The sequence below is a fragment of the Choloepus didactylus genome, chromosome 12 (assembly GCF_015220235.1).
Source record: "Choloepus didactylus isolate mChoDid1 chromosome 12, mChoDid1.pri, whole genome shotgun sequence".
Classification (NCBI taxonomy): domain Eukaryota; kingdom Metazoa; phylum Chordata; class Mammalia; order Pilosa; family Megalonychidae; genus Choloepus; species Choloepus didactylus.
The window spans coordinates 32,126,474-32,144,203 of NC_051318.1; positions in this window are offsets into that span (position 1 = coordinate 32,126,474).

The following is a 17,730-nucleotide window of genomic DNA, read 5'->3' on the forward strand; positions in this document are numbered from 1 at the left end:
TTTATGAATGAAAGAAACAATTGAGGAAGGACATTGCGCTGGTTTGTATATATGGTATCCCCCAGAAAAAGCCATATTCTTTAATGCATTCCTGTTGGGGAAGATGTATTAGTGTGGATTGGGTTCAGTGTTACCATGGAGATGTGACCCACCCAACTGTAGGTGATTGCTCTGATTAGACAATTTCCATGGAGGTGTGGCCCCACCCATTCAGCATGGGCCTTATAAGAGCTCAGAGAGAAGGAGCTCATAGCTAGCTGCAGATGAGAGACAGTTTGAAGATGGCCATTGGAAGCTGATGCAGACATTTTGGAGGATGCCATTTTGAAACACAACCTGGGAGCAAGCAGATGCCAGCCATGTGCCTTCCCAGCTAACAGAGGTTTTCTGGATGCCACTGGCCATCTTCCAGTGAAGGTACCTGATTGCTGATGCGTTACCTTGGACACTTTATGGCCTTAAGACTGTAACTGTGTAACTAAATAACCCCCCTTTTATAAAAGCCAATCCATTTCTGGTGTTTTGCATTCTGCCAGCATTAGGAAACCAGAAGAGACATAATAGGTCAAAATTAGCTAAGGAAGAGTAAAGTGGTAAATGGCTAATTTACACCGGCTATACTATTCTGGTTTTAATATACGTCAAAAACTTTTGTCTCAGGGAGACTTGTTCAGACTAAAGTTAAGGGAAACAAATAATGAGATGCTACATAAATGTGTAAAATTGCTACTTGTTAGCTAATAAACATTGGCGTGTAAGAAAACACAAAAAGAGAGATAAAGAATGTTGTTTCATGTTATGGTGGTTTGAAGCTGTATGTACCCCAGAAAAACATGTCTAAATTTAATCCATTCCTGTGAGTGTGAACCCATTGTAAGTAGGACCTTTTGATGAGGTTACTTCAGTTAAGGTATGGCTTAGCCCAATCAGGATGGGACTTAATCCTCTTACTGGAGTCCTTTCATAAGATGAATGAAATTCAGATAGAGAGAAAGCCATGGAAGCAAAAAGCTGAAATTCAGTGGAACCTGGAACAGACTGGAAAGGCCAGGAGAGGTCACCATATGCTTTGCCATAAGCTAAGAACTAAAATCACCAGCAGCCAGCCCCAGAATGTCACCTTCTTTGGGTAGAAAGCAACGCCTGGATGACACCTTGATTTGGACTTTACTCCAGCCTCAAATTGTGAGTGAATAAATTCTTATTAATAAATAAATAAATTTAACCTGACCCATTTCATGGCATTTGCTTGAACAGCCTAGAAGACTAAAACACTTGTGTTTGACTATCAAATAGAATAATTCACCTCTGACAAAACAGTCTAATTGCATTATTTGCCCCAAATTTTACATATAAAACTCCTTTGCAGTGCTTTTGCTTTTGATGATGTTATGCTGCTGTGTTTACCATGGTGTTATTGAATACTCATTGAATAATATGTATGTTTAGAATTTGCTATAGATAGAACTATAGCAAATAGATACTACCTTATTCCAGGCAGGAATCTCTTCCTACAGCCTGTCTGGCAAGCAACTTGCAACATGAATATTGCAAGGATGCTTCTAATACTAGAAATCTCACATTGTTCTTGCATTGAATTGGCCCATTTTCCCTACAATATCTACCCTTTGTCTTTTAGTTTCACAAATTAAAGAAATTAAGTATTAATATGAACATTTCCATAACAGTCTCTTGAATTATTTAAAGACAACTATATGACCCTTCTCTTTTCCTTCCTTATTTTGGATATTTACCTAAACCACTCCGCTTCCTTCAAATGTCCCTTTATGATTCTGGGCCTCCTTTTCTAGATTTACTCCAGGAAGTTTGTGATACTAACACAGGACTCTGGTAAAATTTCATGAAAAAGATGAAGAAAAACTGGGAAGAATCTCTGAAATCAAGGATTTTATAATCTTCAACTCTTAGCCCTCAGATACTGTTTTCCTATGTTATCAAAATCAGCCACACCCTGTCTACACCCTACCAACTTTCACCCTTCAAATCACACTGGTTTACAGTCTTCTCAGCACTTGCTATTGTTTCAATTATTATTTCTTGTATATTTACTAATTTATTTCTGTATTTTCTATCTGGTACATTTTAGTTTTCTATTCTGCTTAAAGCAAATACCAAGAATGGGTTTGTTTTTAAAAAAATGGGAATTTCTTACTATACAGTTTTGAAGTAGGGAAAAAGTCCAAATCTAGGCATTATCAAAGCAAAAGCTGCCAGTGATCCTTGGTTTCTCTAACACATAGCAAGGCATACCGCAGCATCTGCTGCTTTCTCCCTGTCTTCTGGTTTTCATTGATTTCAGCTTCTTGCTTTCATGGTTTTCTCTCTTTGTCTTGCTTCCATTTATAAAGGACTCCAGTAATAGGATTAAGACCCAGCCTGAATGAGGTGGGTCACAACTTAACTAAAGTAGTTTCATCGTAAGTTCCTACTTACAATGAGTTCACGCACACAGGAATGGATTAACTTAAAGAACATGTCTTTCTGGGACACATAGAGCTCCAAACCACCATAGGCATACATTGGAATATAAATTGTATAGGTATCTTATTTCTCTATAGATAATTTTATGTTTCTCACTTCTGTGTGTTTGGCACCAATAAGACTTTTTGAAACATATCTGGCATTAAATACATATTTAGTAATCTAACAAATCTATTAAGACTATAAGATATGATCACTTACAACCACAATACAAGACCTTATGTATTAGGTGCTACCAAGAAAGCGGAAAGTGGCAGCTTGCATTTTCAGAGCAAGAACTGAAAACTTATAGCTGTCTGACAGCTATTCATGAATCTTCGGCCAGTTTAAATGCAGATGGCATTATCTTCTCAACAGAGTAGAAGATAGTCTGCTGATGTGAAGGAAATAGGTTTGAGTTTGCTGTTTTGAAAAAGGGGACATATTTCAGTTCAGCTTTTGTGAGAAAAGCAGTGGTAAAATAATAAAGATATGTCTAACAGGACAGTTGAACAAAAGTGAGACTTTAGCTCACTTATATAGCAGGAATTGTTAGTAAGCACACTTTCATTCATTTAATCTACATTCATCAAACATCTCCTTTACTAACTGTCCTGCCCAATTTCCTTTTTCTTTCTCAGAGGTTTAAATCTATATCCAAATGGTACATCTTATTTTCTAGGCAGCCACTCAAAGACTAGGGGTATTAGTACACTTCTGTACATAACTATGTAAGAGACACTTTATCATTTCTTTGGAAAAGTTTCTGAAACTATGAATAATTACTAAATTATTTTATGTACTGTATTTTTACAGGCATATCAAATTTTAGTAACTTCTAAACACTTTAGAGACTCTAATGTGGAAACCCTTGCTATAATTTAGCTTTACAGTTCTTTCTTTGAACATAAATGTATCTATTTGAAGCCTTCTATAAAACAAATTTATGAGTATTTTGCTCTAAGGTGTATATTTACTATTTTATAACACTTAAGGAAGTTCACTCAGTCTTTCTCTCTCTGCCAGAATGACATGCTTTAGGAAATAAAAAATAAATAAGTTGCATATATTGCTTGATATTTATGCTAGCAATAAGAGAAATCAGAAAGGTCATTTTATAGACAGAAATACACAAACATAGCAAATAGAGTTTGGAAAGAATGGATGACAAGACAGGAAGGCTTAAGGAGTGTAGTATTTCAAAATAGACTGAAATTTAAAAAAAAGAAAAAAGAATAAAAAAGAAAGAAGACAAAGGTCCTCCAAGAGGGCAGAAATAAGACTAAGGTATGGATACTAAGTAAGGAGGTTAATTTCCTCTTTGATCCCAGATACTCTATTGACATGTATCCTTTCATGGTACATGTTAACTAGCAATTAGGGATTTAATTTTATTTTTATAGAACTTAGGCTTGGCTTAAAGGAATGGAAGGAGCTATTTTACATAATTGAGCCCTTATTATTTTTCAGGTCACTTCTCTTTACTCTTCCCCTTGTCAACACACCTTTCCAGTCACAATGGCCTCCTTGCTATTCTTAGTATGAGAGAGACAGGATCCTTTGCCTTAACTTTTCCCTTTGCCTGGAACAGTCTCCTTGTCACATAGCCACATGATTTGCTAATTGCCTTAGCTTGGGCTTTCCTCAAACTGAGAGATAAGAAAAGGAATAGGAGTAAGAGAGTGAAAGGGTAAGACAGGAGAGGAGAAAAAGCCCAATCAAAGATGCATTTGAGCTAAGGGCTCAAAACAAGTGCTTAAGGTAGGGAGACATTATTAGCCACAGTGAGTCTGTGAGTTCTTTTAGGAAAGTGACATCGTGGTCAGGACTAAAATCAGAAATATGCTAGGGGCACCAGAGTTCTCCCTTGCCCTCTAGCACCCTATTTATGAGTGACATAGCAAAAAGGTGGCTGTGAGGGAATAGTCCTGGCTGGGTATAAGCAATGAGAGGGTGCATTGTTTGTAGAGAATTAAAGATGTAATAACCCCCTGAAGTCTGACTGCTTTTCATTTTCACCGTGCACCAGCAATTCTAAATAATGTCAGGAATACAATGTATTTTTCTTGTGGGTGGGACAGGCACTGAGATATTACTTTGGGAAGTTGCTAGAGTTGCTACAAAGAACCCCCAAAGAGAAACTTCTCTTTCAGGAAGTCGAGGCCCAATTAATGGTCTACCAAGATTGTTTACAACAGTAAAAGACTGAAAAAGGAAGAGTTGCCCCAGGATGAGAAAGAGAAAATGGACTCAGATTCTTTTGAGAAATGAGTCTACACCAACTCAGTACTGGGGAATACTGGTGTGTCCTGTGGATTATTTACTAATGTCCACACCCTGGAGTGGTTTGGTGAAGACAATCTATAGCTCACTTGGCTCAGTGAGAAAGAGACTCCCAGTAAAGCCCGTATTTAAATTGCCGTTGTGACCCCTGAGCAGTACCAATGCCTTTAGTTACCAGGGAACTTGTTCCTCCCCATATCTAGAATGGCAAACCTTGGGTTCCTGTATAAATAAAAGGAAGTGGAGGATTCACACAAACAGTTGATATTGGAATTCAAGACAACTTAGGGGTCAAACAATCCAATAATTCAACATCATGTTTGAAATAAAGAAATGTGATATTTGTTTGCTTAAAGTACTAGAGCAATTCATACAATTTGCACTTTTCTTCCTCTCTCCTTCCTCCCTCCTTCCTGCCTCCACTTCTTCCCTCCTTTTCCTTTCCTTTTTTCCTTCCACTCTTCCTTCCTTCCTTCCGTCCTGTCTCACACCCTTCCTCCTTCCCTCTCTGCCTCCCTACCTCACTCCCTTTCTCCCTTTCACTCTTCCTGCCCTTCTCCTTTGTCCCTAATAAAAATACCTTCTGTATAGTATTTAGATCATTGTTATTCATCCTCACAATAACCTTGAATACAATAGAGAAAGAGAAAACATGTAACTCACTTGACCTAAGTTCATAATTGTATGCACTCAATAAGTATGTGCCAAAGGAATGAACAAACAGATGAATAAGCAACATCCCCTCTTACCCACTTGGAAGCATATGTGACTGATTGGTATCATGCTCTGATCATGCCTTGGAGATGTGTGCATAGCAAGTGGCAGTCAAATGTTGGCCTTACAAGAAATGCGGAATTAATGCTGAAAATTCTCCATATTAATCAACCCAATAAAATGACAGTCTGTCTATTGGTCATACAGTAAGTTATTATGAAGAAAGATCCCCAAAACATGCAAGTGGTGAAATCTCCCCCACTGTGTGATAAGAATAGAACTGAAATAGCAATCTCCAGCTATGAAGGTCAATGGCAGAAGTGAACTCATGCAATTTCAGAATAGTGACTACTGTGCCATTCAAAAAAAAAAAAAAAAAATGGAAGTGAAGTGGTAATGTCATCAGCATGGCAATGTAAACAGCTGCCAGAAACTCCTCCGCAGATATTTAACAAAAAGGGGGGATAACCCTGACTTGTTCTAAACTCTGGAGGAGGATATGGATGGGAGATGACCCTAGAGTACTGAATTGAAGAAGAAGAGAGATTTAAGGTAGGAGAACTCTGTTCCAGGATGGCGGATCCTCTCCCCACCCCCCTCACTTGGTCTCCTGCAGCATGGAAGGCACAAAGAACCAGCAGTTAGGATTCCTCTCACTTGCCAGCAGGGATATAGACTAAAACTTTGCTCACAGCAGTGAGAGAGATCCCTATTGTTTGGACATTTCAAGGCCCAGATAGTGAGGGATGAAGAGTCTGAGAAAATGTGGGAAAAGGTTGTTCCAGCCCTGGGTCTGAAAGTCCTTCCCCCACTCTTGAGGAACACAGTAGCTGGTGGTTGGATACTTGCCTGGGGGACAGCTGAAAACTGTGGCAGCTGGGGGAGTCCTCTGCTGCACAGAGAGTGGGAGACACAGCCCCACATTAAGTCAGGCTTTACCCAACAAAGTGATGGTGCAGGAAATGTGAGGCTTCAGCCCTACCCAGTCTGACTGGGGCACCTGGAGGCAATTCAGCCCCACCTTGTCAGACTCAGCTGGGCTCTAAGAAGTAATTCAGCCCCACCCAGCCATATTCAGCTGGGCTCCAAGGGGGTAATCCAGCTCCACCTTGCCAGACTCAGGTGGGTGCTAAGAAGTAATTTAGTCCCCCCAACCAGACTCAGCCAGGCTACAACAAGCAATTCAGCCCCACCTAGCCAGACTCAGCTGAGCTCCAAAGGGTAATTCATGCCAGCAAGCCAATCTCAGCATACTCCAAGAGCTAATTCAGCCTCACTTGGTCAAAAACAGCCTTGGATCCAGAAAGTAAACACCTTCTGAGAACAATGAAGTCGCTGAGTAGCACCATCTGCTGGACAGAACAGAAAGTACAAGGGAATTTTAGGAATTCTCAGAACCTCTTCAGACCTTATCTCAGGTCCAGTGGAGCTGGTCTATACCCCATGCATGGGAAACCAGCCCTGTTTAAATTGAGAAATATGGATGACCCTACAGTTAAAGCTGTGGCCTAAAACAAACCAAGGGCCTGCTGGCAGGTGAAAAACTGAACACCACTGGGTGCAGCAGACTTGTTTTACCCACAAACAGAAAATTTGTTGTGGTGCCCAGGGCCTACCCCCCTAGAGGCAGGCTGGTTATATGGGGATACTGGGGGGCAGAGCTAATCTGACAACTGGCTAGTGAGAGAGACATATAGGCAGAGCAAGAACCAGAATAACAATAGCCAAAAAATTCAGATCATTTAAACAGAAGCTATGTTAGAGGTCTAGAATAAGTTGAACTGAATGCCAAAGAACAGATAGAGAACAAAGCCACCAAAGAGAAAATTCTGAGTAAAAGAGTGAAAACTACCTCTAGAATAAACTAATCAGGGAAATCAGATGCCTAGACACCAACAAATAATAATGAATCACAAGAGGGAAAACGAATACATGGCCCAGTCAAAGGAACAAACACTTCAAATGAGATATAATAGTTGAAACAACTAATTAAAGATGTTTAAACAAACATGATAAATCCATTCAAAAATCAAATCAGGGAGCTGAGAGAAGATATGGCAAAAGAGATGAAGGATATAAAGAAGACATTGGGTGAACATATGAAGAACTTGAAAGTTTGAAAAAACAAATAGCAGAACTTATAGGAATGAAGGGCACAATACAAGAGATTCAGACTTAGAACACCGGATTTGAAGAGGCAGAAGAAAGGATTACTGAACTAGAGGACAAAACATCTGAAATCCTACACACAAAGGAACAGATATGGAAAAGAATGAAAAATATAAGCAGGGTCTCAGAAACACATGAAGTGCATGAATATACATATTATGGGTGTCCCAGAAGGAGAACAGAAGGGAAAAGGGGCAGAAAAAAATGATGGAGGAAATAATCACTGAAAATTTCACATCTCTTATGAAAGACATAAAATTACAGATAAAAAAAGTACAGTGAAACCTAAACAGAAAAAACCCAAATAGATCTACTCCAAGACACTTACTAATCAGATTGCCAAATGTCAAAGACAAGGAGAGAATTCTGAAAGCAGCAAGAGAAAAGCAATCCATCACATACAAGGGAAGCTCAATAAGACTATGTGTGGATTTCTCAGCAGAAACCATGGTGGTGAGAAGGCAATGGTATCATATATTTAAGATACTGGAAGAGAAAAACTGCCAACCAAAAATTCTATATCTGGCAAAACTGTCCTTCAAAAATGAGGGAGAGTTTAAAACATTTTCACACAAACAGACACTGAGAATCTGTGTACAAGAGACCTGATTTACATAAAATATTAAAGGGAATGCTAAAGGCTGAAAGGAAAAGACAAGAGAGAGAGGTTTGGAGAAGAGTGTGGAAATGAAGAGTATCAAGAAGGGTGAAAGGAAAGAGAGGAAAAATAAGATATGATACTTAAAACCCAATAGACAAAATGGTAGAAGAAAGTACTGCTTTTACAGTAATAACACTAAATGTTAATGGATTAAACTCCCCAATAAAAGAAAGACTGGCAGGATGGATTAAAACACAGGACCCATCTATATGCTGCCTACAAGAGATTCACCTTAGACACAATGATAAAAATAGGCTGGAAATGAAAGATTGGAAAAAGATATTTCATGCAAACAACAACCAGAAAAGAGCAGAGGAAAATACTAATATCAGACAAATTAGACTTCAAATGTAAAACAATTAAAAGAGACAGAGAAGGGCACTACGTATTAATACAAGAGACAATTCACCAAGAAGACATAACAATCATAAATATTTATGCACCGAGTCAGAGCTACCCAAAATACATGAGGCACACACTGACAATATTGAAAGAAGTAGACACCTCTACAATAATAGTTGGAGATTTTGCCAGTTTGTATGTATTATGTCCCCCAGTAAAAACAAATGCAATCTTGTGGGGGCAGATCAGTGTGTGACCTCTTAATTGAATGTTTCCATGGAGATTTGACTTCTGCCATTCAGAGTAGGTCTTGATTAGTTTACTGGAGTCCTTTATAAACAGCTGACACAGGCCCAGACACTTGCTGATGCTTGGAGATGCCAGCCCAGAGTCTGATCAAGAGTAGCTAGCAGAAAATACCCCAAAAGCAGCTGAGACAGATTTTGGAGAGATGCTTGGGAACTGACAGTGATGCTCAGAGATGCGTGGAGTTGTGGACAGAAGGGCATTTGAAGATGCTTAAGCTAAGGATGAACATGAGCTGATAGAGAGGCTGAAACAAAACAGCACCAGCTGATGCCAGCCACGTGTCTTCTCAGCTGACAGAAGTGTTCCAGACACCATCAGCCTTTCTTCAGTGAAGGTTTCCTCTTTTTGATACCTTAGTTTGGACACTTTTATGGTCATAGAACTGTAAATTTGTAACTTAATAAATCCCCTTTATAAAAGTCAACCCATTTCTGGTATTTTACATAATGGCAGTATTAGCAAACCAGAACAGAGAGTTCAATACACTGTTCTCATTAAAGGATAGAACATCTAGACATCTAGGACAAAGGATCAATAAAGAAATGTAGACGCTAAATAGCACAGTAAATGAACTAGAGTTAACAGATGTTAATAGAACACTACACGCCACAATAGGAGGATACACATTTTTCTCAAGTGCACATGGAACATTCTCCAGGATAGACCACATGCTGGGTCACAAAGCAAGTCTAAATAAATTTTAAAATATTGATATTCTATAAGACACTCCCTCAGATCATAATGGAATGAAGCTGAAAATCAATAACAGGTGGAAGGCTGGAAAATTCACTAGTATATGGAGGCTGAACTACACACTCCTAAACAACCAGTGGATCAAGGAAGAAATTATAAGAGAAATTGCTAAATATATTGAGGCAAATGACAATGAAAACACAACATATCAAAACTTATGGGATGCATCAATGGTGGTGCTGAGAGGGAAATTTATTGCCTTAAATGCCTGTATTAAAAAAGAAGAAAGAGCAAAAATCGAGGAATTAACTGTTCAACTGGAGGAACTAGAAAAATAATGGCAAACTAACCCCAAAGCAAATAGAAGGAAAGAAATAACAAAGATTAGAGCAGAAATAAATGAAATTGAGAATATGAAAATGGAGAGAATCACAAAACCAGAAGAGAGTTCTTTGACAAAGTTAATAAAATCAATAGACCCTTAGCTAGGCTAACAAAAATAAGAGAGAGCACAAATAAATAATATCAAAAATGGGAAAGGGGGCATAACCACTGCCCTGCAGAAATAAAGGAGATAATGAGAGGATATTATGAACAACAATATGCTAATATACTAGACAATTTATACAAAATGGACAACTTCCTAGAAAAGCATGAACAACCGACATTGACCTGAGAAGAAATAGATGATCTCAACAAATCAATCACAAGTAAAGAGATTGAATCAGTCATCAAAAAGCTCCCCAAAAAGGAAAGGCCAGGACCAGATGAATACACACGTGAATTCTACCAAGCATTCAAGACGTAAGTAGCAGCAATCCTACTCCAACTCTTCAAAAAAATTGAAGAGGAGGGAGAGTTACCTAATTTATTATATGAAACCAACATCACCCTAATACCAAAGCCAGACAAGGATACTACAAGAAAAGAAAATTACAAACCAATCTCTTTAATGAATATAGATGCAAAAAGACTCAAAAATCAAATCCAGCAGCACATTAAAAGAATTTTACAACATGACCAAGTGGGATTTATTCCAGATATGCAAAGCTCATTCAATACAAGAAAATCAGTTACTGTAATACACCACATCAACAAATCAAAGAAGAAAACCACATGATCATCTCGATGCAGAAAAGGCATTTGACAATATTCAACATCATTTCTAGATAAAAACACTCAAAAGGATAGGAATAGAAGGGACCTCATCAATCTGATAAAGGCAATATATGAAAGACCCACAGCTAAAATCATACTCAATGGGGAAAGACTGAAAGCTTTCCCTCTAAGATGAGCAAAACACAAAGATGCTCACTGTCACCATTGTTATTCAACATTGGCTGGAAGTTCTAGCTAGAACAATTAGGCAAGAAAAAGAAATTAAAGGCATTCAAATTGGAGAGGAAGAAGTAAAACTTTCACTGTATGCACATGACATGAATCCTATATGTAGAAAATCCTGAAAAATCTACAGCAAGGCTACTAGACCTAGCAAATGAATACAGCAATGTGGCAGGGTATAAAATCAACACACAAAAATCAGTTGTGTTACTATACACTAGAACGAGCAATCTGAGGAGGAAATCAAGAAAAAATTCCTCTTATAACAGCAACCGAAAAAATAAAATATTTAGGAATAAATTTAACCAAAGACACAAAAGACTTGTACATAGAAAGCTATAAGAAATTGCTAAAAGAAATCACAGAGGACCTAAATAAATGGAAGAACATACAGTGTTCATGGATTGGAAGACTAAATATAGTTAAGTTGTCAATTCTATCTAAATTGATTTATAGATTCAATGCAATCCCAATTAAAATCACAACTTACTCTGCAAAAACAGTAAAACCAATAACCAAATTTATTTGGAAGGACAAGGTGCCCTGAATGCCAAAAATATCTTGAGAAAGAGGAATGAAGTAGGAGGTAACACACTACCTGACTTTGAAGCATATTACAAAGCTATAGTGACCACAACAGCATGGTACTGGCATAAAGATATATATACTGATAAATAAAATCAAACTGAGTGTTCAGAAATTGACTCTCTTATCTATGGACAATTGATCTTTAATAAGGCAGTCAAACCAACACAACTCAGAGCAGCCTCTTCAATAAATGGTGTTTGGAGAATTGACAGCCATATATAAAAGAATGAAAGAGGATTCCTATATCACACCTTATACAAAAATTAACTCAAAATGAATCAAAGGCCTAAACATTAGCACTAAGACCATAAACCTTTTAGAAGAAAATGTAGGAAAATACTTCAAGGATTTTGTAATAGGAGGTGGTTTCCTAGACCTTACACCCAAAGTACAAGCAGTGCAACAAAAAATAGATGATGGGATCTCCTCCGAATTGAACATTTTTGTACATCAAAGGACTTGGCCATAAAAGTAAAAAGGCACCCTACACAATGGGAGACAATAATTGGAAAATGCATATCAGGTAAGGATTTAACATCCAGAATAAATAAAAATATCCTACAACTCAACAACAACAAAAGAAAGACAAACAACCCAATTAAAAAATGGGCAAGAGCTATAGACAGACACTTTTCTGAAGGTGAAATACAAATGGCTCAAAAACATGAAAAAATGCTCAACTTCACTGGTTATTAGGGAAATGCAAATCAAAACTACAATGAGATTTCATCTCACTCCTACCAGAATGGCCATTATCAAAAACAAAACAAAACAAAACAAAACAAAACAAAACAAAAAAACCAGAAAATTACAAGTGCTGGAGAGGATGTGGAGAAGAGGCACACATTCACTGTTGATAGGAATGTAGAATGGTGCAACCACTCCAGAAGGCAGTGTGACAGTATATCAGGAAGATAAGCATAAAATGCCTTATGATCCAGCAATTCCATTACTAGGTATATATTCAGAGGAACTGAAGGCAAGGACATGAATGGACATTTGCACACCAATGTTTATAGCAGTATTATTCACTATTGCCAAGAGACAGAAACAGCCTGAATGCCCATCAATGGATGACTGGATATACATACAATGGAATATTATGCAACTGTAAGGCAGAATAAAGTCACCAAGTCTGTAACAAAGTGGATGAACCTTGAGGATGTTATGTTGAGCAAAGTTAGCCAGAAAACAAAGGACGAATACTGTATGGTCTCACTAATATGAACCAACATTAATGAGCAAACTGAGAGTTAAAGTTGAGAACACATATTATCCGGGAATAGAAAGAGTTAGAGATCAGGCATTTGATGACTGTGAGTACAGTTGAAAGAGAAAGGCTAGGGGCATGTATGACACCAGAAGTAAAGACAGACAATAAAGACTGGAGTGTGTAACTTAGTGAAAACTAGAGAGGTCAATGAATGATGGTATAAGAATGTTTTTACATGTGAGAGAACAAATGAATGTCACTTTGCAAGTGTTGAGAATGGGATGGTATTTGGGGAAAAATATAATCAATGCAAACTAGAGCCTATAGTTAACAGCAATATTGCAGTATGCCTCCACTAATTGCAACAAAAACAATATACCAAAGCTAAATGTCTATAAAAGGGGCAATAAGGGAAGGGTATGAGATTATTGGTGGTGGTGGTGGTGTCTGAACTTTTTAATGCATTTTATTTTATTTTATTTTATTTTTATCTTTTATTTTTTAGTCATCATTTTATTTTCTTTTATTATTTTTTCTTTTGTCTTTTTTCTCCTCTTCCTCTTTTTTTCAGAAGAAATGGGAATTTCCACATATAGATTGTGGTGGTGAATGTGATCATACCAGGGACTACTGATTGTTTACTTAGGATAGAATGTTTAAAAAATAAACAGAGGAGTCAAGAGCTGCAGAAAATGTGGAAAGAGGGATGTACCTAATCACTGGTGGTGGGGAGGTAGAATGGTGCAGCCCATCTGGAGAGCAGTGTGGTGGTTCCACAGTAAGCTAAGCATGGGGTTGCCATATAGCCCTGCTACCCCATTATTGGGTATATACTTGGAAGAACTGAGAGCAGGGATATGAATGGACATTTGCACACTGGTGTTTACGGTGAGTGTATTTATGATTCACAATGGATGGAGGTGGCCCAAGGGTACATCGACTGATGAATGGAATGGTGAACTGTGGTGTATAAATACAATGGAATATTGAGTGGCTGCAAGAAGAAATGAAGTTGTGAGGTACGCAACTAGGTAAATGGACCTTGAGGACAGTATGTTGTGTGAAATAAGCCAGAAATGAAAAGACTGACATTATAATGCCTCACTAATATAGACTAACTATAATGTGCAAACTCTGAGAATTGAATATGAGAGCATAGGTTATCAGGGGAAGGCTTACAATAAAGGTTCCTAGATTGTAAGCTTTTATAGCAGTCACATCTATCCATGAGTTCTAACAGTTATTTCTAAATTCTGAGATGCTGAGCTGTTCGACCAACCTGGTTGGTCCCTGGAATTTCAGGTATCTGTGACACCTGCGACTCAGAGCCAGAGTTCGGCAGCTATGAATGTCAGCATTACCCCATACAGCAAATGTTAAAGCTGAAAAAGAGGTCAGACTTCAATTAGAGGTATGAACAAAATGGCCTTGGTTAGGACTAAGGTAAATCAGACTATAGGGTAGTGGATGATATTGACTGTATTTCAAAATGTCAACTTCTGTGTGAGAACAAAGGTAGAGGTGTTTATTTGGTGGAAAATCTTTATTTTCTGTAGCATGCTACATAATTTAACTTGTATGCTCAGTTTATTCAAATACCATAATTAAATGGAAACTTGAATATGGAGTGAGATTTGGTTTGTGTTTGTACATGTTAGTGTAAAGCCCCAATATATCCTAGAGTAATTTGGGCAGAGAATAAAGAATATTTGAAAAGCCCCCTAGAGGGACATATAATGTATTTATAGGTTTGACTTTAGAAACATGCACAGATTCTGCATAATTTTTAGACAAAATTAAATCATTTCTATATAAAAAAATTCTAAGATTCAAAAACCAAATAAAACAAATGAACTTGACTCTTTCCTGAGTTGGTGGCCTAATCACATTGACTTTAAGACAAGAAATTTAGCTATGCATACCTGGTGAGATATGCCATAACAATAATGAAAGCAAATAATTATCTAGCTGTTTACATTGCTGATAATTTTCCTTTGAAATTATGAAATAGTTAGCTAGCTTGAGATGAGATAGATAGATAGGCAAAGAAAAAGAAAAGGAGAGAGCTGTGATGAAAGATAAGATGCGACAGAGTAAATAATTATATTAAGATTTTCAGTGCAACAAAAAGATACATATATAAAATCAAAGAAGTTAAGTGAAAATTTCATAATTTTAAGTTTGAATTACTAATATCAATATGAAATTATTGTGCATTTTATCTTTAAAATGTTTCCTAGTTCTGCTCACTGAAAAAGCTTAGAAACAATGGTCAATCAGGCAGCAATGAAAACTCCTAGTTGGCTATCAGAAGAGAATGTTGATAAACATATATGATCAATCTAGTATGTTTAATTTCAGTCAACTGAGCTAATTTTAAACCTTAAAGTTGTGTTTTCATTTAAAAATCAGTAGTAATGAATTAGTCTTATAAATATTTAGTTTAGAACTTAATCATTTCTATATAAAGCATAATAATTTTAAAACAGCTTCAAATTCTTCCACTGTTTTTAGAAATTTTACTAATTAATTTCTATATGGTCCATATGCAAGGTTCTTGGAATGTGAAAAACATAAAAAACATTCTCTGCTGCTTTGGATCTCACCCTTTAACTCATATTTGCCTCTGTTTTATCACCGAAATCTAGTTGGAGTGTCCTTGTAGCAATTACTGCCAAAATCAGTATTTCTTCATGCACAGGACTTTTTTTTGGCTGATTTTAGTAAATACAAGCTAATTAGTGAAAAGATAACTTATTCTGGCCTCTAAATAATGAATCTAATAGGGGGACAAGCCTAATCCTGATTTTTGCTTGAAATAAGTGTCGCCATACTAGGAAGCTATATACATATTTTAGCAGGTTGTTATTGAATAAAACACTTGGAATTCTAATTTGGATTGTATTTAGAAGTTAGTTTATGAGTCACAGAAATAAGTATCATTGCATAGAACACACAACATAACTTGTTAATTAGAAGTGTCTTTCTTGTTCTGCTTTGAATTAGGAAACAAAAAAAAAAAAAGTCGGGTAAGCCCAAAGGAATAAGATAGACTTTATTATTACATCTTCTCAATTAAAAAAAAATCATGTAAAGACATGGTAATTCTAGCTTCCCATGTTTATTTAACTGAAACTGCAAAGAAATCTTTAAAAATATTACACTGGAAATACCAGATTGAGAAGCAAGTTGAAATACTTTGTGTAAAAATAATGAAGTCTCCGAAAGGCTATAATTCAAGTATTAAAGTGTCAGTATTATCTGATGATAAAGAATGCTGGCCTTGACAAAGACTGCCAGGGTTTGCACCTAACCTCCAGCTGTTATTACTGTGTGACCCAGGGCAAGTCAATTACCCACTCTGAGCATTAATGTCTTCACGTCTAAAGTGGTATCTTCCTCGTGAGGTGTGTTGAGGATTAAGTGAATTAACACCAAATACAGTGCATTTACAGAAATGCGTGGCGCATGGCAAATAAATAGGTTACTATCTCTCACATTTTATTTCCTTTGCTTAATTGCCATTTTTTCTCATATTTTCAGAATGTGCTACAGTTATTGATTTTTCTAATTACAAAGCTTCTGAATGGAGGATGAAAATCATGTTTAAAAATGTATGTTTGACTTTTCAGTTTTATTCCATAAGAGTGCCCATATTTATTAGCAATTCAATTAGCTATTAGATTCACTTGAGTTTTGGAGACTAGAAATATTTTTCTATATACAAGAAGCATCACTGCAAATGCTTAGGCACTTTTAGTGATCACATTTCTTTACCTGCTCACAGACACAGGTTCCAGGCTCCTTTATCAATTGTCAGTGATGGCCTGCAGGGCAGCAAGGTGTGGAGTCACCTTTTCCAGAGCTGGTGTGGTACCCTGCCACTCTTGTTCTTGCTGACCTATTTCTGAATATATCTTTGACCTTTAAAAAATATTGCAGATAACTGCTTTTCTTTTATAGGTATAATAGCATCTAAAAGTTATGGTCTTCAGTTCAATTTTAAAGTCCACTTTTCACTTGTAAGGGCAGCTGATATTTTAATAGATTGGTTTTGCTTTATTACTTTGTTTTAAATCTGCTCATCCACCTCAAACTATTCTGGTTTCCATTTAGGTTTTTCTTCAGATTTTATTTTCAGTTTTTATTATGGATTTCAGGATATTTTCCTTTAATAAAGTTATAGTTATATAAATCTGGCATTGAGACAATATTCATATATTACTGATTTCATATATTTGATTCCATAAATTTTACATGTATCATATTGTACTTAATTTATTACTGCCATTACAGACTTAACAAGCTTTTAAACAATTTTAATCAAAACAGGAATGATCTACATGTCCCCAAGTTTCAAGTTACTACTGCTCCTTTCAGTGCAGTTTCAGATTCAAGTGTTATTTTCATATGCTCTTTATCTCAAATCCTAGAAAATAAATATATTTTTAAAAAATATCATAGGTGACAAATCAGTAGGCAGAAATTACAGTTAGAATAAAAGCCTTGAAAATTAGATGGTTCTTAAAAAACTTTTTACTATTCTTCCAGGAAATAATGACTGATGTTCAGGAAAAAAAAAAAAAAACCATAAAAAAACACAAGATACACACTGGGATCTCAACTTATTAAAAATGGATAGTATATCTCTGCTTCTTGTACCTGGGAAGGTACCTCTATTGCACCAGGTCCTGGGAGCAAATGCAACTAATATTCTGGTGTTATCTTCTGAGAGAGCTTGTCTGGCTTTAAACATGGACCCTTCCTAGATTGGTTGTACTTCATCTTCATCTTTTTAGGCATAAAATATGTGAACAACTGGTCTAAAGCCTAGGCCCAGGAGCTGAATGTCTGAGGTTTCCTGTCTGTTGGTTAGATTTTGAGGAAGTTCCACTTGGAATCCACCATTCCAATTTTTTTTTTTTTTTCAAAATTT